The sequence below is a fragment of the Haliotis rubra genome, unplaced genomic scaffold, assembly GCF_003918875.1.
Source record: "Haliotis rubra isolate DU_JTF1 unplaced genomic scaffold, ASM391887v1 Scf119, whole genome shotgun sequence".
Classification (NCBI taxonomy): domain Eukaryota; kingdom Metazoa; phylum Mollusca; class Gastropoda; order Lepetellida; family Haliotidae; genus Haliotis; species Haliotis rubra.
In genome coordinates this window covers 1,019,129-1,043,635 of record NW_025765103.1, presented here as the reverse complement: position 1 = coordinate 1,043,635, position 24,507 = coordinate 1,019,129, and the positions used below count along the sequence as shown (strand labels likewise).

Sequence of the window (24,507 nt, the reverse complement as noted above, 5' to 3'; positions counted from 1 at the left end):
AAGGTGTTAACTATTTAGCTCGGTGGGGGCTGCTACTTATGGTGACTCTCTGTCCATGCAACAGTTGTGAAAATGTTTGAAGCTTAGGAACATTATCATGTAATTTGATAATGGGTTTGTTGTTGTCATGTGAGTGTTTATACAGGTGTAGAATTCCAGACCCTTGTTTTGAATCTTAATGTAGATTTCATTCAATGTTTTTTTATGAGTACACAATGCCCACAATGTCTTCAAGTTGTGGTGGAAATAGACAAGTTTATCAGATGTCATTAACTTTAAGACATTGTTCCAGGCAAACACAAACAAACTGGATCTTCTCTTTAAGATATGTCAAGGAGAAAAAATCACATCAATAAATTTATAGTTTTATTTCCAGCAATTTTCTAGCTGATAATCTGAATATATCACCTTGATGTGCAGTTATAGAGGGCTACATTTCATATCCGGACAGGTGTGATCTTGTAATGAACATATATAAGTAAGCACAAGCAGAAAGTGTTTTTTTTTAATATCTTTTGATCGTATATTTTCATTTTTCAAATCCAAATGATTACTAGCAAATGCAGATGGGAGAAATATGTGAAAAATTATTTAGAAAAATTGGGATTGAATGGTATGGGGTTGCATTTCATCCTGTTATGGAACATTTGACCCCCAAATTACAAATTTTATCCCAGGCTGAAACAAACAAGTTTAAGTTTTATCAAGTACATCACTGTCAAAAAATCATTTCTTCTTCTTTTTCTTCTTTGCCATGATCAATTTTGGCCAAGAATTTTAAGTTTCTTCCCAAGATAACCACAGAAGTTTTACCTTTTACAGTTTGCTTTGGCCAAAAAGTCCAAAGAAAAAATAACAGTGGTTTGAGAAGAGTTAAAACATTTCCTACTGAAGACACCTGACATAAAGGTAGTTTTATTTTTCAGGCATTATCTTCAAGATGATCTGCAAACAGAATGCAAGGCAAGGTAAATACTTCCCAGCATCTCCTGTTCTAGATTGGTCTGTACAGTATTGAGATTACACTTGGAGATAACATGAGTCCACTTGGAGACAATGTGAGTTGACTTCATTGTCAGTCTCCATATGTACATTGTCAAGTACGTATAACTGACTGCTTGGTTCATACATTCATACTACTTAGTTATGACAAACAACAAGTCCATGATAGATCTGAGGTTCTCCAAACCCTCAGCAAGTGCTTGTGGTTTGTCCCTGTCTCACCCCAGGATGTATCGGTGAGGTACGCAGTGTTGACAAAAAAATGATTCTGTTAGCCAAGTGGAATTAACACCAGCTCTCCAGCGTCAGTCACACTCTCCACACACTATCATCCTGTATGAAACTATGACGTGGAGTTCCTCACCCCAACTGTTCTGCTTCTCAAGGTATAGCTACATAGTTAGTCGTGTGGACAGCAGTACATGAATAGTCAGGATAAATTATGATATTGTTGAAAGTTGGAGCCTGTCTGTTTGTCTCAGACAGGGAGGCACTGGTACAAATGAAGACATCTTGGATGGAGTTTGTATCTGTCACTGGCTATCAGGAGCTACTCCTTCTCTGTTGGTTTCAGTTAGAGACTCAGTGTAGTGACCAGCCTAACTACAACAGACCAGACAGTTTACACATGTTGACAAGTGCTTGTCTTCATCATATAGTATAAACCACGCTTTTGTTTATGTGCTTCATTCTACAGCAGTTGTAACACTGTACACCCTATGTAACACTGTACAGCCCATGTAACACTGTACAGCCCATGTAACACTGTACACCCCATGTAACACTGTACACCAGCCCATGTAACACTGTACACCCCATGTAACACTGTACACCCCATGTAACACTGTACACCCCATGTAACACTGTACAGCCCATGTAAACTGTACACCCCATGTAACACTGTACACCCCATGTAACACTGTACACCCCATGTAACACTGTACACCCCAGCCCATGTAACATTGTACACCCCATGTAACATTGTACAGCCCAGCCCATGTAACACTGTACAGCCCATGTAACACTGTACACCCCATGTACACCCCATGTAACACTGTACAGCCCATGTGAACTGTACAGCATGTACACCCCATGTAACACTGTACACCCAATATAACACTGTACAGCATGTACACCCCATGTAACACTGTACACCCAATATAACACTGTACAGCATGTACACCCCATGTAACACTACACCCCATGTAACACTGTACACCCCATGCAACACTGTACAGCGTGTACAGCCCATGTAACACTGTACAGCCCATGTAACACTGTACACCCCATGTAACACTGTACAGCCCATATAACACTGTACACCCCATGTAACACTGTACACCCCATGTAACACTGTACACCCCATGTAAGACTGTACACCCCATGTAACACTACACCCCATGTAACACTGTACACCCCATGCAACACTGTACAGCCCATGTAACACTGTACAGCCCATGTGACACTGTACACCCCATGCGACACTGTACACCCATGTGACACTGTACACCCCTTGCAACACTGTACACCCCATGTAACACTGTAACCCCTTGCAACACTGTGCACCCCATGCAACACTGTCCACCCCTTGCAACACTGTACAGCCCATGTAAACTGTACAGCCCATATAACACTGTACAACCCATGTAACACTGTACAGCCCATGTAACACTGTACAGCCCATGTAAACTGTACAGCCCATGTAACACTGTACAGCCCATGCAACACTGTACACCCCATGTAACACTGTACAGCCCATGTAAACTGTACAGCCCAGTAACACTGTACAGCCCATGTAAACTGTACAGCCCATGTAACACTGTACAGCCATGTAAACTGTACACCCCATGTTACACTGTACACCCCATGTTACACTGTACAGCGTTTACAGCCCATGTTACACTGTACAGCGTGTACACCCCATGTGACACTGTACAGCCCATGTTACACTGTACAGCCCATGCAACACTGTACACCCTATGTGACATTGTACATCTCATGTGACCCTGTACACCCCATGTAACACTGTACACTCCATGCAACACTGTACACCCCTTGCAACACTGTACACCCCATGTAACATTGTACACCCTATGTGACATTGTACATCTCATGTGACACTGTACAGCCCATGTAACACTGTATACCCCATGTAACACTGTACACCCATGTGACACTGTACACCCCATGTAACACTGTACACTCCATGCAACACTGTACACCCCATGCAACACTGCACCTTATGCAACACTGTACACCCCTTGCAACATTGTTCATCCCATGTAACACTGTACACCCCATGTGACACTGTACACCCCATGTAACACTGTACACCCCATGTGACACTGTACACCCATGTAACACTGTACACCCCATGTAACACTGTACACTCATGTAACACTGTACACCCCTTACAACATTGTACATCCCTTGTAACACTGTACACCCATGTAACACTGTACATCCCTTCAACATTGTACATCCCTTGTAACACTGTACACCCCATGTAACACTGTACACCCCATGCAACACGGTACACCCCTTGCAACATTGTACATCCCTTGTAACACTGTACACCCCATGTAACACTGTACACCCCATGCAACACGGTACACCCCTTGCAACATTGTACATCCCTTGTAACACTGTACACCCATGTAACACTGTACATCCCTTCAACATTGTACATCCCTTGTAACACTGTACACCCCATGTAACACTGTACATCCCATGCAACACTGTACACCCCTTGCAACATTGTACATCCCATGCAACACTGTACATCCCATGTAACACTGTACAGCCCATATAACACTGTACAGCCCATATAACACTGTACATCCCATGTAACACTGTACAGCCCATATAACACTGTACACCCATGTAACACTGTACACCCCATGCAACATTGTACTACATTATGTTCTGTGTAAAACAACATTCAACCATTGTTGCATGAAAGTTATGAATTATATAAAATATTTAATATAGAATGCTTGACACAAGCAGCTGTTAATATCATGCAAACAAGTTGTTACCATGTATATAATTAGCTTTCATCACCAGGTGCATAAAGCTAGTATGGCATGCCTGGAGTATATCACCAACCATGATATACTATAGTGTGGCCTAAAACAACATCTACTATCTTATTCCTCAATCTATATATCTCGTGTTGAAGACTGTGTGTGTGCAATATTCGGCATGCATTAGTTTGTGTGTTTGGACAGGGTGTATGCCTGGAGGCTAGTTCCTACTTTGTACAGAACTGTACTATATAACTGTGTGTGTTTATACAGGGGATAAGATTACCAGATTAAATGGTTTAAGACTATATATACACTACTTTGACATGGAAAGATTATGACTTTAGTATAAACTGATAGGCTCTTGAATCTACAGCAGTCAATGTCCCTATTGAGGGGCTGGGTGGAGATATTCCAAGTCGTTAATTTCAGATTACAGATGTCTATCTCACAGCTGACAATGTGTCAAATTATGCTTATGATTAATGAGAGTTTGATTGGGATCATTTTCAATCAGGGTTTAGTTTTCAGTTAAATTGATTAGAAGAGAATTCAGTCTAAATTTGCATGTTAAATTGAGTTTATTAAATATTGTGAATGATAAATTATATGTATGTTCAGATTTGAATTGAGATTGATCTTTTTAATTCAATTTAACTGGATTGAAATTAATGAAAAGCATTTTAAATTTTTTTTGCTAATGGACACTCAAAACCCTCTAAGTTTAGGCTAATTAATAATGTTATTATTAATAATTGATCATCACTTGATCAGGCAATATTTCAAGATTTATTAGAAAGATTTCAAAAAAGCATAAACTTTTCATTAAAAAAGCATGGACAGGAAATATTTGTAAAATATGTCAGTATTCTGGTAGCATTAGATATAGAATCTCGTAAGAAAAGAAAATATTTAGCCATTTTAAGCATATCCCTTGAAACATGTAACGCTACACTTAACACATTCAATTTGATATCAGTGTTTAATCAGCTCTATAGGATCCCTATCATCAACGTTGGTATTTGCTATACTTGCTGGATATCATCAACATGGGACATGCCATTCACCATTTTCCGTAAACACACCAGATCGTTAGAGCAGTCAGTGGAGCCTAGCCTGTTTATCATAGGGCTCATCCTGTCCCCTGCATTCATTGACAAGCTTTTGTACCGCAAATAACCACTTCAACACGGTAATGACTGTCTCGTTTATTTTCAACTATTTTATTCCCAAGATAGGAATCGTGGCCTATCAGAGTGTCAGAACAAGAGAACATATACATCATTATCACGTCAGGGAAGAACATGTAAACAAAAACTGTCTTTTGTTTGTAAATCTGTAGGTTTCATCGAAGTGACTTCATGTCCAGGAGCTATCATGAAGGCTAAGACATTGAAACACAGTAGAAACTGTTGCAGGAGTTGATCAAGTTCAAAGTGGTCGATGGTATCTCCTGTAACAAGGTACCCTGTAACACGCAACAGGTCTGGTGAGATGTGTGTTGGGAGATAATCTGGTCAAGGCTGAAATGGAATGTCAGCCTCAAAACTAATGTCAGATTGGTTTTGCTCTCAGATTGTAGAATATGGTCTGTGTTATTGCAAATCAATTTCTGATAGAATTCATTAAGATAAAATGGGAATGAAATATGTAAAGATTATTTTGGAAAGTCTGTTTAAGGAAATTATGTCTTGACATGGAATAGGAACTCAAGAGTTGAAACCATACTAGTAGTTTGTTCTCATATGTCCTTTGCAAGTAGCAGTACAATATACTGTAGTAGTACAATACACTGTAGCAGTACAATATACTGTAGCAGTACAATACACTGTAGCAGTACAATATACTATAGCAGTACATTATACTGTAGTATTACAATATACTATAGCAGTACATTATACTGTAGTATTACAATATACTGTAGTAGTACAATACACTGTAGCAGTACAATATACTGTAGCAGTACAATACACTGTAGCAGTAGCAGTACATTATACAATACAATACTACATTATACTAGCAGTACAATATACTGTAGTAGTACAAATACTTGTACAGTAATACACTGTAGCAGTACAATACACTGTAGCAGTACAATATACTGTAGCAGTACAATATATAGTGTATAAGTACATGTGTATTGTACAATATACTATAGTAGTACAATATACTGTAGTAGTACAATACATAGCAGTACCGTACTGTAGCAGTACAATATACTGTAGCAGGAGAATATACTGTGATAGTACAATATACTGTACCCTGCTATATCCCATTACAATATGGGTACTGTTTGGTTACCCTTTGATTGGGTGTTGTTGGAATATGGATGGGGTAATGTTGGAACATAGATGGGGTATTGTATTGATGGTGTATGTTTGGAATATTGATTACACATACAGTTGCTAGTGGCATCATGATGAACACACTTTGCTATAGTGTCATCATGATGAACACACTCTTGTCAAGTGTCATCATGATGAACACACTCTTGTCAAGTGGCATCATGATGAACACACTCTTGTCAAGTGGCATCATGATGAACACACTCTTGTCAAGTGGCATCATGATGAACACACTCTTGTCAAGTGGCATCATGATGAACACACCTTCTTGAACTATAGCAATACAATAGTGGCATCATGATACTATACAGTACTTCTTCAAGTGGCATCATGATGAACACACTCTTACCAAGTACAATATCATAGTGGCATCATGATGAACACACACTTAGTCAAGTGGCATCAAGTGGCATCATGATGACTAACACACTCTTGTCTATAGCAAGTGGCATCATGATGAACACAATATCTATGTCAAGTGGCATCATGATGAACACACTCTTAGCAGTCAGTATACTATGGCATCAATATACTGAACACAATATCTATGTCAAGTGGCATACATGATACAAACACACTTTTGTCAAGTGGCATCATGATGAACACACTCTTGTCAAGTGATTCATCAAATGATGAACATCCCATGCTTGTCAAGTGGGCATCATGGGTGTTGATGGAACTGGACACTCTTGTCAAGTGGCATCATGATGAACACACTGGTTGTGGCATCATGATGAACACACTCTTGTCAAGTGGCATGAGTCATGACACATGTCATAATATTTCTGCATTTGTAAGAATTCTATATTGGTTCATGTTTTTTAAGTATATAACTCGTATCATTGTAACATTCTTTACATTTATGATCTAATTAGAAAGCAAGTCCTGTAGTTTCATGCCAATGTCTAATGAAGCTGAAACATTACTTTGTCTTATCGCCATATGAATTAAGGAGAAACTGATGAATGTCATTAAAACATCATAAACGTATTAATTTTCCGTGTGGACCTTTGTGGCTGATGATGAGGGCAGCTTGTTTTTTGTAGTGTTCTCTTGGAAGTCATATTATCTACACAATAATCGTTGACCCTGTGATCTTTGGGCTGTAGTGCCGTTACCTAGCATTTCTTGAATAAGAACCCTTTGTTTCCACTACAGGGTACAACTTTATACAATAATTACAAGAAGCACTGCAGCCATCATCAAAGCATTATGGGTAAAACTGAGTGAGTGATATACGTCTGAGATAAAACTTCAGCTTTGTTTTCATCATAATGTGTTTCTTGGCCGCAAGAGTAATAAATTTCTCATACCTGAAACAAAATCTTCCAATTCATTAGTTTGATTGGTTACCCCTGACTTACGTTTTAGTGATTCTTTACTCAATGTGAAACAGTGCCATTTCCCCGCAGAACCCAGTAATAACCAGGAGACCTGTTTCAGTGTAATGATCGGTCCTGCATTGTGAGTTGCCCAAGAGGTTTATGATAATTGCTTCTATTGGGCGGCCCAGCTTTAACTGCAGCCAATGAACCTGTTATCAACAGACAATTATATTCGGAAGGACTTGGCCTTGTCGATGAAAAGATAAAAATCTCCCACCCCTTTATATTGGGGATCAGGGATAAGGTTTGGTGTAAAAGTAATACGGTTGTTTTGGTTTTGAAAGATTTTGACAGATTTCATGGTGTTTGGTCACAAGTATTGCTGCTTCCTACAAAAGAGCTTGTTTTGCTTATGTTACTGTTTTCATTGCCACACCCAAATTTGGTGTAAAACTGATATTTTTTGTTAAAACCAGAGCGATCATTGTTTTTGTTGCTATGATTAGGATGGCTTAAGGTACATGTATCCATAGATTGCTGGGTGGGTGTCAGTATTTTGTTTAGGATTGCAGGGACAACTGATGGTCCAGTATTGAAGTGTCTGTTATAAGGGTAGTTTTGCAGGATCCAGTTTTACAGGGTCCAGTATCTGCAGTGTCCAGTTTTACAGGGTCCAGTATCTGGAGGGTCCAGTATTGCAGGGTCCAGTTTTACATGGTACAGTATCTGCAGCTTCCAGTATTGCAGTGTCCAGTTTTACAGGGTCCAGTGTTGTAGTGTCCAGTTTTACAGGGTCCAGTATCTGCAGTGTCCAGTTTTACAGGGTTCAGTATTGCAGGATTCCAGTATTGCAGGGTTGCAGTGTCTGTTCCATTCCATACTGATCAGCATCAACAATATACAGATCCTCAAGATGAAATCTGCTTTAGCCCCGATATTTTGTTCTGGTATTTGCAACTAGAATGATCGGTAAACCTTTAATAAACTGCTGAACTGTACCAGTCATTGACATTATCTATATTCTGGAATTCAATGCATGGCACAGACACAGGAATGGCCTCTGGCTTGCCATTAAATCCTTATATGCATGATCTTGATCTTCCATTGGGGAAGGTTGACCTAGGTATGAAGGATGTTTAAATTGTTGAAGACAATGTGGCGTCATGACTTGGAGGGTCTGATGTAGAATCTTCCAGTCCTGCAACTTGCATGGTCACCATGCCTGTGACAAGGCATAGGTACGTGTGTGTGCAGCAGTTGTTTGCTGTTATTGGGCAGGGATCTCTGTCATTGTAGGTGGCATTTTACCCATTACATTGTGTTGTGGTACGAAATTTATTCACAGCAAAAACATTTTTTATAAAATGGTGTGATATGCAATTCCAGTGGCATACAGCACTTGAAACCATGGTTGGAGATTCCACAAAGACAAAAACTATAGACAGATCTGAATTTGATATAATCAGTTCTGTCATATTTCGGGGGTGTGGGTGTGTGTGTGTGTGTGTGTGTGTGTGTGTGTGTGTGTGGCCTAGTGGTTAAGGCATTCACTCGTCACGCCAACGACCTGAGTTCGATTTCCGACATGGGCACAATGTGGGAAGTCCATTTCTGGTGTCCCCTGTCGTGATATTGCTCGAATATTGATAAAAGCGGTGTAAAACCCAACTAACTCACTCACTCACTCACAAACTATGATTCAGTACAAATTCTTTTCTCAAATGAATAATTATATATCATCCACGTATACTCTTCAACGATGAATGATCACCAATAATGCCTAAAAAAAATGTGGTTCCGATTACCCGACCGACCCTTGAATTCTGGTGCCAACCCTATTTTTTTTAAGAGGTATGAATAAAATACGCTTTCAGATACCATTGTTTTTTCCTGGCACCAATGGACATGGTCATTCTCATAGAGAAAGTCATGATGACGTTAAGCTTGATTGAATAAACAATTACACATTGATAAATGTGTTATTAGTTCATACTTTGTCTGTGATGTGTGATCCTTCACCAGCTTATTGGTTAGAAACAACATTTCCCTAATGTCTGTGATGTGTGAGCCTTCACCAGCTTGTTGGTAATCACATCTCAACATAATTGTTTATTACACCCTCGCATCAGGTGCAGCCCTGTTATCACACGCGTCAATTTCAGACGTACATTTCAAGGTATATATCCAGCAATACTGCTTCAAGGCCCATTAAGTAGAACATATTTCATGTAAACAGATAACCCAGACTCATTCACATCAAATTCAGAAACAAACATCCTGACAAAAAAATATTTTCAGATGAGTTTTATCATCTTTTTCAAGGATTCGTGTATCCATCAGGCTGCTTTTAATCGCCTTTATCTCCTTGTGTGCCATGAGGAGCAGTGAAGTGCATAGTAATGTATATTCTGTCATCTGCGGATTAAGTAAGGGGGAAAACATGAGCATTATATAGCAGTGGGATCTTCACAATGTGAAGATTAAGAAGATCTTTGTACAGACCTTCGTGCAAACCTTTCCAAATTTTGTATCAACTGTTGAAGTATGGTGTATCAGATAACAAACTGTTTGGAGGGTCACCAGGAAGGGGGCTATGTTGCGGGTTATTTTGTACACAAAACATCTTTGTGGACAAGCTGGCCAGAATACCTTAGAAGTCGTCACTTCATTAAGTGTTGGATTCTCTACGTGGGTACTGTGTTTGTCAATCTACAGTACTTGTCTTTCTTTCAAACTTTGTAAATCACCAGTGATGAGACTGAAAAGTTTAAGATTGTTGTGTATACAATAATTTCTTGTAATTGTTTAGTGTTTTCCTAATAATGCATCTAATTAAATATTAGATAAAAGAATTATATTTGAATAATTGAATAAGATTTTAAAAAATAAGGCTGTTCCAATTTTTGAGGTAGTAATATTGATTATTCTTTAAGAAGACAATATAATTTCCTGACCAAATCACCACCCTGGTGACCCTCGTCCTTGAACACAGCCAGGTATTCTGAAGAAATTTGATTCACTCATAAATTATCATCAGTACTCATATCTGGTTTCTCAATTTTACTTACTCACCGAGGGACTGTGACTGTTATGTTTATAGCCTCTATACATCATCTCCATGATGTCATCCGCTGTGGTTGAACAGTGACATTGCAACACTGAGTATGTTTCTGTGCATTGCCGAACGGGGATAGGGGTCTCACCTGGTCATGAATGTGATACACGGCATGATTCTAGTTTTCAGTCAACTTGTTGAATCATAAAGTGTCTACCTGCCTGAACTGCCCTGTTGTTGTTTGGAGTACAAGGTGTTCTGGTTGTTGGTGTGAGATGGGGATGACACAGATAGTTGTGACACCTCCATGTGTCTGTATGTGTCAATGCCACGTAATACCCCAGAACACACGCTGCCCTCAACGTGACCTAATGTCAAGGTGGGGAGAAGAGAACACATGAGTATGTACGCTGCCCCTCATGAGGTGACCTAATGTCAAGGTGGGGAGAAGATGTTCGACACATGAGTATGTACAGAAAATATTGCCATCCATGAGGTGGGGAGATGTCAAGGTGGGGGGGATAATGTCAGAAAATATTACCATCCATGAGATGAGGTGGGGGGGAGAAGATGTGGGGAGAAGATGTTCGACACATGAGTATGTACAGAAAATATTGCCATCCATGAGATGAGGTGGGGATAATGTCAAGGTGGGGAGAAGAAGATGTTCGACACATGAGTATGTACAGAAAATATTGCCATCCATGAGATGAGGTGGGGATAATGTCAAGGTGGGGAGAAGATGTTCGACACATGAGTATGTACAGAAAATATTGCCATCCATGAGATGAGGTGGGGATAATGTCAAGGTGGGGAGAAGATGTTCGACACATGAGTATGTACAGAAAATATTGCCATCCATGAGATGAGGTGGGGATAGTAAGGTGAGTTGAGGTGAGGATAGTAAGTAGTATTGAGGGAGTAAGGTGAGGTGAGTAAGGTGAGGTGAGGATTGTGAGGTAAGGTTGGTGAGGTGAGATTTATTGCATGGCATTCCTTGGAGAAACAGTAGCAACACTGAACAAACTGCAAAATATATCAGAATAGGTACAAGACACACAGGTACATTCTACATACAAATGAAAAATTTTGATATTTGCAGTGTATGAGAAATGAAGTGTAATTAATGATGTGAAAATATTGGGAATATTGTAAACCTAAGGTAATACTGTAAGTACAAAGTAGGAAAATAAAACCTGGCACTTTCAATGGTTGTCCATTATTTTTCTAAATATTACTGTCGTTCCACTTCAGTTTAAATTGCATGGTTTACTGAAATCCTGCTGACTGTGTTGCATCTCTTGGGACGTGTGTGTCTCCAAAGTAGCCTCCTCCATCCTTAGCCCCATCCCATCATACATTAATTGTTGTAGTTAATCCTATTAGTCTCGCAATTTAATTACAACCAAATGATGTCACTGTTTTATCTTGTTAATTGTCCATTCAACTTGAATTAATTTTCAAGGTCACACACAGAATGGTCTAAAGACAAAGAGTAGTTCATTACTGTTATCAAGTGAAACAATGACATTGTTATGAACCAGGTGGACATTAACACAACATTTGGCCCGGAGTTATCCATCTTGTTGAACACAATTTCTTACATTGCTTCATTCCCAGATATGGTCCTGTCAGTGGAACTGGGTGTGCTGAGCTGGCACCGGATAACCACGGGAATGTGAACAGAAGACCACTGTCTTGTGGGACATAGTTTAAATTCTTTATCATTGTTTATCATTGTATATCACTGTTTATCATTGTATATCACTGTTTATCACTGCGAATGTGCAAGTTTTGACATTAGACCATGTTAAAATGAATCACATCGGCACCTTGTATTCAAAATCAACAGGCTATGGTGCAGCTTCCTCATTTATTATGCATCAGGCAGTTTTTGAAACATGATTGTTAGAAACCATTTAGCTTAGGTAAAGAAAGAAAAGTCCGTATTTTGAGTTTTCAGGTGAATTGATTTGCCTTTGCATGATTTTGTGATGTGTGTCACCATCATGACATGATCTGATAGTGATTCATAAACACTCACAGGAATATTTGGGAAGATATACTGAGGGAAAAAATAGGGGATCACGTGAAAGCACAAGTGTTCCTATATTTCTTTTCCAGGTTTCTTCACTTGTGCTTTCATGTGATCCCTTATTTGTTTCCCTCAGTATATTTTGAATAAAATGTGCTCAGTCTTCACAACAGATAATATCCCTGAAATCCCGAACATTTTGTTCAGTGTTGTAGGAATTGTCCAATGGACCATTCCTCTAGCAGAGATTTCTCATGGAAATGATTTCTTGTCTTTCCGTCAAATTTGGACAATCTATTAAAGAACCACTAAACTTTGTTTTTTGTTACTCTTTTAACCATTACATATGAAAGATTTGTGGTTAGTCTTATGCGGAACACCAAATTTATTCTTTAAAACGCCTGCTTCCTCTCGCCAACGCCATGAAACCACAGACAGGTTACGTAACTCTGTCGCCAGAGCACTGCAGTGACGTCATATGAGGAACGATTTTCAGTTAGTTGTATAGAAAATGTGTAGCACGCTCATCATTTTGATGATTTCGACATCAACGACGACATGCCGAATCGTTGCTTTGTCGTCAATTGCTCTCCTAGGGTCGGGGCGATGGTGTCCCCATGCACAGATTTCCACAGGACCCCGCAGTTCGTGCTAAATGGGTTATGTTTGTGAGTGCGGTTTAGCGTTGTGGAAGCCTGAAACGATATCTTACTTGTGTTCAGATCGCTTCACGGAAGTTAAAGAATCAAAACTACTTACTAGTTGTAGTAAAATATGCATACGATTGATGACCATAAAGATTTTCTATGACACAACTTGTAACATAACGATTTCTTCCTGGAAGTGAGGTTGTGGTCGAAGTAACAATAATATTGTAAGTAGTATTATATTGACACCCACCTCGCTGCCACGAGAAATTGTTATGATATACGCTATGTCATGCAAAATCCTATTGGCCATGAATAAAATACATATTTTACTAGAAAGTAGTTTTGATTTTAGACCGGTGAAAACAAACCTAAATACCATTTATCCTCAGACTGGCGGATGTTTCCGACAGGGCTACCATTTTTAAAAAAAAAAATCTGTTAGAATTAATGAGATTATAGTTTGTTTTCATCAAGTTAGAAAATCAAGACTACTTTCTACTCGTTGTTAAATATGTATTGGAATCATAACCAAACGGATTTTGCATGACACAACTTATAACATAACGATTTCTTCCACGGAAGCGAGGTGGGGTCGAAGTCACAATACTGCGCGATAAATTTCTTGCTACATTACCATGGTTAATGTCCACTCACCAGTATGTAGATACTAGTCAATGTGCGTCTTTATATTTGGTCTTATAATCCTAATTAGTTTATTATCACACTTGTATGCATTTTGAAACTAAAAATAAAAGCAGACGATCTGCTGATACTTATAGTGAATATATAACAGAACTGTAATATCTAGACATTTTATAGTTTGCCAATGTGAATCATAATTCGCACACACACCCTAGTGCATGTTGTCTGTCTCATTACACTTCACTGGCGAAAACAATGATTCTGTTGAATGCTACGACAAATGAATAAAAACAAAATGCAAATATTAAAATTAAAACAGATTAAAGTTATAGGAACAATATCAGGCCATTACCTTGTTCGAGGGAATGTATCCATCAATATCCACAAAACTGTTCCAAATGATGTGTCTTTTAACAGTTTAATAAACTGAAAAAAGTGATAAATCTTTTCAGGTATTGGTGTATAGTCTCATTGGTCACCCAAGATAGCACACCTGGCAACTAATTGCATAATGTCCGCCTTTCTTTAAAACAGTAATTTAGTTAGCCAATAATGGGCAATCAATCAATGTATTGCCGGTTAATCCTTTGAAAGAAGGACGTTGTTTTTACTTGAACACCGATTAACGACAGAGTGTATTCAGTATAGATTAGTAAATCTACATACATAAACACTACCTTTTGACAATTCCGCTGTGTAAGATAAAAGTAATTAATCAATCAGCGTGTTATCGGTTAATCCTTTGATCGATGTTTATAATGTTGAATATTTACTCCAGACACAAGAAATGCCAAATGGGAACCTTTGTCGGGTAATCTAAGTGTGTTACCACTAATTATACCTGTTATAAATTCATTAACTGACCATCAAGTGAATGATGACAAATAACATGTGTAGGTTTATACCACCTAACCGCCAAGCGTTACAGCGAGGGAGTATTAATTGCTGTATTGCATGTGAAAACTTATGGGCCGACACTGTTTTGAGAATACAAACAGATTTTTACATGACATGATTAAATATCGAGGTAAAACAACACAGAAATGGGATAAATTTGGATCAGTCATTATACAAATAGGGCCTAACGACACTAATCGATTTTGACAGAATCGTCTATGAAAACAAGTTGTAACTCGGAAACTAGGCAAAGCAGGAGACAAAATTAAATGACAGTAGATTGTGAGAACATATAGCTTTCATTTTCCACAACAATTGTCACGATTTCAGGTTTATACAAGCCTGTAAACACGATAATTTACCCCCTAAAATGTAGATGAATTCTGCATCGGCCCTCAAAGCTATTCCTCATATGACGTCACAGAGGCGCGCCGTTCTGATTGGTTGAAATTTCGTTCGCGGGTGAGAATTGTGCACTGTTGTCAAAAAGGTCGATTTAAGTCAATTAAAGGTCGAAATGAGTAGTTTTAATGACGGGGTTTCATTTATAACGATGCCAGTTAGTGATTTATGTATTTGTACCCCCTAGGGTTTATGTGACCTTTAAAGCCTAAATGTTCTGATGTCACTTAAGAATTGTTCCAATTAGATACTTCAATAACCTGTGAGACTAGAACAACATGGATTCATGGCCTTAAACCTAGCGAGATACAAGCAGCAACTGTACACCTGATGCTGGAACCTTGCATGAGTGAGTGAGTTGATATCACTCCTTGTACAGGGTATCTTTAACAATGTACGGATAGTCAGTGGCTTAATACTCACTCTATGTAGAAATTCAAACATTTCCATGACTTAGCTCTCTGTATGCCCTAGTACAGGAAAAACGTATGTTTTTATACACAGTCCTGTGAGACAGCAAAATATGAAGGAAGGAATGCCTACAAAATAAAGTATATAGCTTTGTAAATTGTAAATTAGGCTGATCTGATTACATGTACAGTGCATAGGTATGAATGTGTAAAATTTCAAGACCTAACCATATTTCTTGTAATCATCCAGTTGACATCATTATAAGCTTATGTTGTCAGCTGTGAAATGAATTAAACTCAAATCATCTGATTGTGAAATAAGTAGCTAGATACGAGGCATTAAGTTGGTGCTTATGTTGCATACATTCATTTCAAAGACCATTCCATTGCATATCATTCATATCACATTCCATATTGTATACATTTTTGTGGCACATTTTACCTGTTGTTATGTATCAGATTTTGTGAGCTGTGAAAGACACTGTAGGTTTTTAACTGTGGGTATTTATTGAAGATGCTCACTGATCACCCAGGATGATATATCGTTATGTTACCAATCACCGTGGATGATATGGGGTTATGTTACCTAATCCTGATACTTGGGTGGATTATTGAGCTATTGGTTACATACACAATGCCCTGCTAATGTCACCTCAGATGACAGTCACCTCAGCTAGGGGTCAGCGCAATCCCTAGGGTGGGATAGAAGAAGGGGTGACTAGCCTCCCCTGGGGATCTGTTGAGTAACTTGTTGGAACAGAGGGTAGATTATCAACAGGGTATCCATTTCATGTTGGATTTGTGATGAAATGTGTCTGTTTCAATGTGTAGAAACAAACCTTACATTGCCCCAGGTCTACACACATAGTCTATAGTCTCTTTGCGGTGAAAACGTACCAATGAATTTCACTTTAAACAAAAAAGTAAATGAAATACAGTGAAATTAAAATGCGAATCCTCATAATTTTACCTTGCCAATTGAACATTAAAATCTCAGAATTTTATTCAACTTAGGGTAAAAGTTGTTTAACAAATGATCATAGTTTCAAATCGCTGTTATTGGTTTGTACTACAAGGGGTATGCATATTAAATGAAACCCCGAGAACAAGAAGGGTTGGTTTCTACGGTAGTCTAAGTTAACGTTCATCATGCACCGCACGTGCATTTGTTTCACTGTTCCAACTACTGCGCGTATCCCCTTGTCTCTGTACAGGTGTATGACAGACTAAGTCTCTGTACTGTTTAAGTGAGTGAGTGAGTTTAGTTTTACACCGCACACAGCAATATTGCAGTTATATGGCGGCGGTCTGTAAATAATCGAGTCTGGACCAGACAATCCAGTGATCAACAGTATGAGCATCGATCTGCGCAATTGGGAACCGATAACATGTGTCAACCAAGTCAGCGAGGCCGGACCATCCGATCCTGTTAGTCTCCTCTTACAACAAGCATAGTCGCCTTTTGTGGCAAGCATGGGTTGCTGAAGACCTATTCTACCCCGGATCTTCACAGGGTTAAAGACAGACTAAGTTTCTGTACAGGTGTAGAAAAGACTAAGTCCCTGTACAACAAACTAAGTTTCTGTACAGGTGTAGGACAGACAAAGTCTCTGTATAGGTGTAGGACAGACAAAGTCTCTGTACAGGTGTAGGACAGACAAAGTCTCTGTACAGGTGTAGGACAGACTAAGTCTCTGTACAGGTGTAGGACAGACAAAGTCTCTGTACAGGTGTAGGACAGACAAAGTCTCTGTATAGGTGTAGGACAGACAAAGTCTCTGTATAGGTGTAGGACAGACAAAGTCTCTGTACAGGTGTAGGACAGACAAAGTCTCTGTACAGGTGTAGGACAGACTAAGTCTCTGTATAGGTGTAGGACAGACAAAGTCTCTGTACAGGTGTAGGACAGACAAAGTCTCTGTACAGGTGTAGGACAGACTAAGTTTCTGTACAGGTGTAGGACAGACAAAGTCTCTGTATAGGTGTAGGACAGACAAAGTCTCTGTATAGGTGTAAGACACTAAGTTTCTGTATAGGTGTAGGACAGACAAAGTCTCTGTACAGGTGTAAGACAGACTAAGTTTCTGTACAGGTGTAGAACAAACTAAGTTTATGTACAGGTGTAACACAGACTAAGTTTCTGTACAGGTGTAGGACAGACAAAGTCTCTGTACAGGTGTAAGACAGACTAAGTTTCTGTACAGGTGTAGAACAAACTAAGTTTATGTACAGGTGTAAGACAGACTAAGTTTCTGTACAGGTGTAGGACAGACAAAGTTTCTGTATAGGTGTAAGACAGACTAAGTTTCTGTACAGGTGTAGGACAGACAAAGTCTCTGTATAGGTGTAAGACACTAAGTTTCGGTACAGGTGTAGGACAGACAAAGTCTCTGTATAGGTGTAAGACACTAAGTTTCTGTATAGGTGTAGGACAGACAAAGTCTCTGTATAGGTGTAAGACACTAAGTTTCGGTACAGGTGTAGGACAGACAAAGTCTCTGTATAGGTGTAAGACACTAAGTTTCTGTACAGGTGTAGGACAGACAAAGTCTCTGTACAGGTGTAAGACAGACTAAGTTTCTGTACAGGTGTAGGACAGACTAAGTTTCTGTACAGGTGTAAGACAGACTAAGTTTCTGTACAGGTGTAGGACAGACTAAGTTTCTGTACAGGTGTAAGACAGACAAAGTCTCTGTATAGGTGTAAGACACTAAGTTTCTGTACAGGTGTAGGACAGACTAAGTCTGTACAGGTGTAGGATAGAATAAGCCTCTGTACAGGTGTAGGACAGACAAAATCTCTGTACAGGTGTAAGACAGACTAAGTTTATGTATAGGTGTAGGACAGACTAAGTCTCTGTACAGGTATAGTACAGACAAAGTCTCTGTACAGGTGTAAGACAGACTAAGTTTCTGTACAGGTGTAGGACAAAGTCTCTGTACAGGTGTAATACAGACAAAGTCTCTGTACAGGCTTTTGGACAGACTAAGTTTCTGTATCGGCTTTAGGACAAACTAAGCCTCTGTACAGGTGTAGGACAAGCTGTACATGTTCGAGGTGTTTGTCATATCCTTCGATCCCTATTCATCATATTGTTTGAAGATTTTAAAAGCAGCCCAAAAACATCCATCACACTTGCTCACTGACTTGGACACTCACTTGGCCACACACCAACACTGTTGCCTTGTTTTGGAACTGAACAGCTTAAGAAAAGTTTTAACCTCTATGTTTTCTTGCGATGTATTTTATCTAACTTTAAAAATTTAATACTTGAGAATATGAATGGTATGTTTGCAGATGTTACTAAATTCCAATTGTAAACAACGTTTCTATCCAAGAATAATACTGAACTATTTCTCTTAATGGGTGATATATGTTTAAACCTTTGTTTATTCACGAACTAACTGAACCATGCAGACAGAGTTTACAAAAGGTTGCTGTGGATAATTTGTAAATCCTGAAATCGACAACTTTGCTTAACTCGTGAATTACATCCAGACGTACAGAATATCATGATTCAAAATAATTTCAGTTTGGGTGAAATATGGAATCCATTCTTTTGAAAACATTTCTCCCCTTTCTTGAGATCTGCTGAAAGGAATGTGCCAAATTAAATGTTTGTTTTTGATTATAAATTAACAACAGCTGTGTAAATTGCATTGCATAACAAACAAGGGAATGTGTTTCATGTGAATGCTGTGAAGCAAAATAAGGGAGAAATAAGCGTGTTTCTTTTGGCATTCTCAACTGGCTGCCTTTCTTTGGTCCCTGTAACGTACATTGCATTAACTCTAAGTCAGACTAAATGTGGAATAAATGTCTTGACATGACATAGGAATACACACCATTTTGAACACAAAACACAACTGAATTGTACCTAGCGTCAATACACAGTGGAGTTGACAGACTCCAATATATCTCCTTTAGTGGGGGAAACATTGTAATGATGACTTTGTATGGGTTAATTTAAGCTCTCACACATTCATCTAAAGCATTGAAAGTCTTTTGTTTTTTAAATAGCTTTAAGAGGTATTTAACTAGTTTCATATGACCGTGTCCTGTTTTTGAGATTCCAGCATGGGTCAGCTCTGGTACACAGACATGTATGCAGTATGGATGTGGTCTGTATCAACATACATGGATAGTGAGTGAGTGAGTGAGTTGAGTTTTACACCGCATTCAGCAATATTCCAGCTGTATGGCGGTGGTCTGTAAATAATCGAGTCTGGACCAGACAATCCAGTGATCAACAGCATGAATATTGATCTGCATAATTGGGAACCGATAACATGTGTCAACCAAGTCAGCGAGCCTGACAACCCGATCCTGTTAGTCGTCTCTTACGACAAGCATGGGTTACTGAAGGCCAATATTCTAACCCGGACCTTCACGGGTCACATACATGGAAAACCTACAGTGATATACTTACAACACAGTTAAGGGCAATAATGGATTTAATCATGTTCTTGCAAGCCCATTCAATTCAAAAGGTCAAATCCAGAAAATCCCAAAAATATTCTGATAAAAAGCATTCCAAGAGATATAAACGGTAACATAGTGAAGAAAGTTAAGTGAAGGTGATGACACCAGGGGTTTGTATTGGTAACACCTTCTACTGACTAAATTCCCATTAAAAAGTAAGTGCCAGTGAGTAAGGTTTACTTAGTAGTGAGCTCACTCACTTATCACAGCATGATATTGCTGGAATACTGCTAACATGGCGTAAAACCATACTCACTAACTCACTCACTCACTCACACTCTGTCATACTTACAAAATTCTCCACTGTATACAGTACTCACTCACTCACTCACTCACTCACTCACTCACTCACTCACTCACTCACTCACTCACCTCACACTCTGTCATACTTATAAAATTCTCCACTGTATCCAGTATAAGAGAACTCACTCACTCATTTACTCACTCACTCACTCACTCACTCACTCAGTGTACTTGCTCTAGGTTGTGTCAGAATAAAGTAAGCAGTTTAAGTGGTGTGGTCAGGGTTTATTGCTTGACATGAAAATACATCTTGTCATACAACTTGAGCTGCCATCATTGCACATTTGTTTACACAGAATCGGGAAGGACACAGAACAATAGTGAATTCCTCGCTTGCATCAAACTGTAGTGTGAAGGCTGTGTTGAATGTGAAATAATATTTTATGATAATCAAGGATTACATCTGGTAGGTATACTGCATACATGTGTTTGATATTCCACATTGTGACACAGTCTGACAAATGTATACTGTCATAAGTGGCCCTTAGATTACAGCAGTAATTGATTGAAGAGACCAGAGTTAAAGGGGTACTCACCTCCATGATCCGGTGCCCTATCTCCACATTGTAAAGGATGACTTGTGTCAAACTTGGTCATTATCTTCCTGTAATTGGAGAAGATAATTGTTGAAGGCCAAACTGGAACAATCACACAATCTGAGGCAAAGTGAACTTAGCAAGTTTCATGTAAAACATCCAGTGGATGCCATCTGACCCACCTCTAATTGTATTGTATAAAAGAACATAGGTGAATGGTTCTTGACTAAGTGTTGACTCAAATAATATTGATAGATGATGCTTGTTCCTTCCACTCACTCACTCACTCGCCTTCACACAGCTGTAATATTGCTGAGTGTGCTTGCTTGCTCACTCACTCACTCATTCATGCATGCACACACTCATGCACACAGTCAGTCACTCACTCACTCACCACCATACAGCTGTAATATTGCTGAGTGCTCGCTTGCTCATTCACTCATTCATGCATCACACATGCATGCACACACTCACTCACTCACTCACTCACCACCATACAGCTGGAATATTGCTGAGTAACTAAATAACACTCCCTCACTGGCCTGAAGCCCTGTCTGCCCCTCATATTCAAGATTAAGTCATAAAGTGGCATGTGTGAAGTGCTTGGTCCTGACCTGTGCCCTACACCACAACATGGTCAGTGTGTCCATCTGATGCAGAACACCAGGCAGGGCAACATCAAGTACCATCTATATACATCTTTTGAAAGGTTGTGGTCAGGGGATCAGACCACCAACCTATGTACGTCCGAGTAGACACTCGATCAACTGCATCACTGTCTACTTTGTATCTGATAAACCGTTGAAAGACTTGACAACCTCACACCAACCATTCATGGAGTATATTCCAGAATGTGAAATACAGAATGTAACATCTTCTTCACACAGCCACACTTCAGCAGTCAATAAACAGATCAGATACTTTATAGTCATCACATGCACAAAAGTTTACTCAACTGCAAAAAGTACAGAAAACATAAGAACCCATTTTATTTTAAAATTTGAAGGATAGTGTTAATGTTTTCTTTAGGTTCTCCCATTATCAAGTGTGTCTTCAGCAAAAACATTTAGCACACAAAGCAAACAAATTATAACTTGTGCTTAAATTTACATAAACTTCTCTTGAATCACACAACGACATTGAGGGTAGAGTCTGAGAGTGGGATAATATTTTTCTTTTTATTCTATAGAAAAGTAAACATTGTACTTACTTTTATATATGCTTGTGGTAAACAGTTTAAGATTTCAAAGACTGGTTCATTGTTGGAGAGGTCATCCTGATTATCATCTGAAGGCTTCTTAATGTTGGTATGCTGCTAGAGCGTGGACTCTTGCTGGAACTGTGGTTGGGACAATAGTGAAGCTTCACATGTGTCAACTATAGGAACAAACTAATTTTACAAACTAAAGTTTTTAAACCTCCTTTATATACTCTTAAAAAAACTCAAATTTCCCTACCCCCACCCCCACATCTCCCCCACCCCCACCATTACCTCCTCCTGCTCCTCTTCCATACATGTCATGAGCAATTTAAGAAACACTCCAGCCTAATATCTTGTTCTTGTTTCATGAACAATTATATTCAAAACTACCATGCATTAAATGGCCACTTGAAGATGCAGCTTATGTTCATCATGAGGCTTTATTGCCCATGAGAGATACTCTTTTGCTGATATGGGGAAATATGAGTCAATTTTTAAATAACACTATTATTCTCTAAAAATACCTTTGCTTGCCTACAAGAAAGGAAATTGTCCAGGCATTGTTACATACTACTTTCCTCAAACTATCTTTATGACTTCATATTTGCTAACAGAAAGCGGTATTATATGCCTTAATGCTTGTTCGGGGAAAATTACAGGGTGCTTTGTCTTGTTTAATAGAGGTTGGTGATTATGATTAAATAAATACTGTTGTCAAATGTGAGTAGCTTTAACTTAAGCATGACGACTAAATTGTGGCATTTGCTATCAAGCTGTGAGGACTCATTATGTATTCAAAAAGTTGAACAGACAGTATCGGAAATAAGTATGCAATTCTACATTTCAAGGAATGTGTTGAACCTGTTTGAAATATTAAAGTATGTATTTATCAAAACATCTGCTTGTTACGACAAATGGGACTTCAGTGAGAAGTGACAACATTCTTTATGACAAAAATATTCAAATTGTAAAGTATTGGTATGTTTGATATTTTCTTATTGATCTTGTGTTTTGAATTGTGTGGTTTAAATCTCTGATACTTTTCAGCATCTATATGTTCTGTTACATATACCATAATATCTTTGTTAGGTTGCCGTTAATATATTTTTGGATTTTCATGAAAACAAATGTGATTCGCCTGGATGGGGTGGTGAATTAATGGTGTATAGTGTGTGATTGTAGGATGAATTTTATGTGAGAGGAGAACAGTTCCATCGTCCGTTATGATGCTTTGCACAACATGGACCCAGCTGTGAATGGGTACCTCGTAAGGATGGGAAAGCCACATAGTGGCTGCAAGAGTTGTATGATCCCCAGGGAGTTGAGATTGATAATACTTTGTGCTGTTTGAGACTGACATCCAATGATCGAGGGAAAAACAAAGCGCCTTTGAGCAGGTGATCTGAATATTGGCGCTATATAAATATATATAGATAAATAAATAAAATAAAAGGAATTAGTTATGACTTTGGGCAGTGCATGGAGAGAGCTCCTGTTTTTCAGTTTGTGGTTTTCAAAATTAAACTATAATTTTTTTAATTTTTTTTTCAGTCCAATGTTTAAATTCAGAAATCAGTTTTGATCACTGATGTTCCAAAGCACATAAAATGTGATGTTATTACATGAATATAATTGCCGTCTATGTTCAAACATTCGATACAGTGAGATATATATAAGACACATTGGTGCCCTCTGTGTTCAGGATGTGAAGGTGTGACAATGATGTGTGTGTATTATGGTGTGTTTGAATTGGAAAAGTTTGGATTCATGAAGTTGAAAGAAATGGACATTTTACTTGTGTTTTCATGGTTTCTGTTTTTAAAAGTCGGGCTTAATTTTGGTCTGTGATCTTAGCGCTAAGATGACCATATCTTCCACACGATCCATTTACTACACAGGATTTTCATACATCCACTTCCAATATGGACTATAATCTTGAAGCACCACACAAGATATGCTGAGTGTCAGTATGTGAAACCTAGTACTCAGTGCCCCTGCTTGAACATCCAAATCTGATGAAAAACTGTTCTCAACTGTAACAAGGAATAGGAGTCATGTGGAACATTAATTTAAAGTAATGTACATATTTTATGATTATGGCCCAAATATTTTTCTTCAATTTTGGATGTCATTCTTCGGGATGATTGCATATTATTAGCCTAAGGAAGGCACATTGACGGGTTTTTTTGCATATTC

General features: G+C 38.6%; 2 long non-coding RNA genes across 3 annotated transcripts in view; one reads left to right on the top strand and one right to left on the bottom strand.

Moving 5' to 3' along the window:
• The window catches only part of LOC124260529, an 88,334-nt gene that overhangs the window by 8,429 nt on the left and 55,398 nt on the right, over positions 1–24,507 (top strand). Inside the window, exon 2 of the long non-coding RNA XR_006894117.1 lies at positions 927–1,058. This is a non-coding gene — a long non-coding RNA (uncharacterized LOC124260529). The remainder of the gene's footprint in view (positions 1–926; positions 1,059–24,507) is intronic.
• The window catches only part of LOC124260521, an 81,936-nt gene that overhangs the window by 39,774 nt on the left and 17,655 nt on the right, over positions 1–24,507 (bottom strand). For both annotated transcript variants that reach the window (XR_006894114.1, XR_006894115.1), the window contains exons 2-3: positions 22,321–22,449; positions 21,111–21,178 (exon numbers count right to left, since the gene is read on the bottom strand). This is a non-coding gene — a long non-coding RNA (uncharacterized LOC124260521). The remainder of the gene's footprint in view (positions 1–21,110; positions 21,179–22,320; positions 22,450–24,507) is intronic.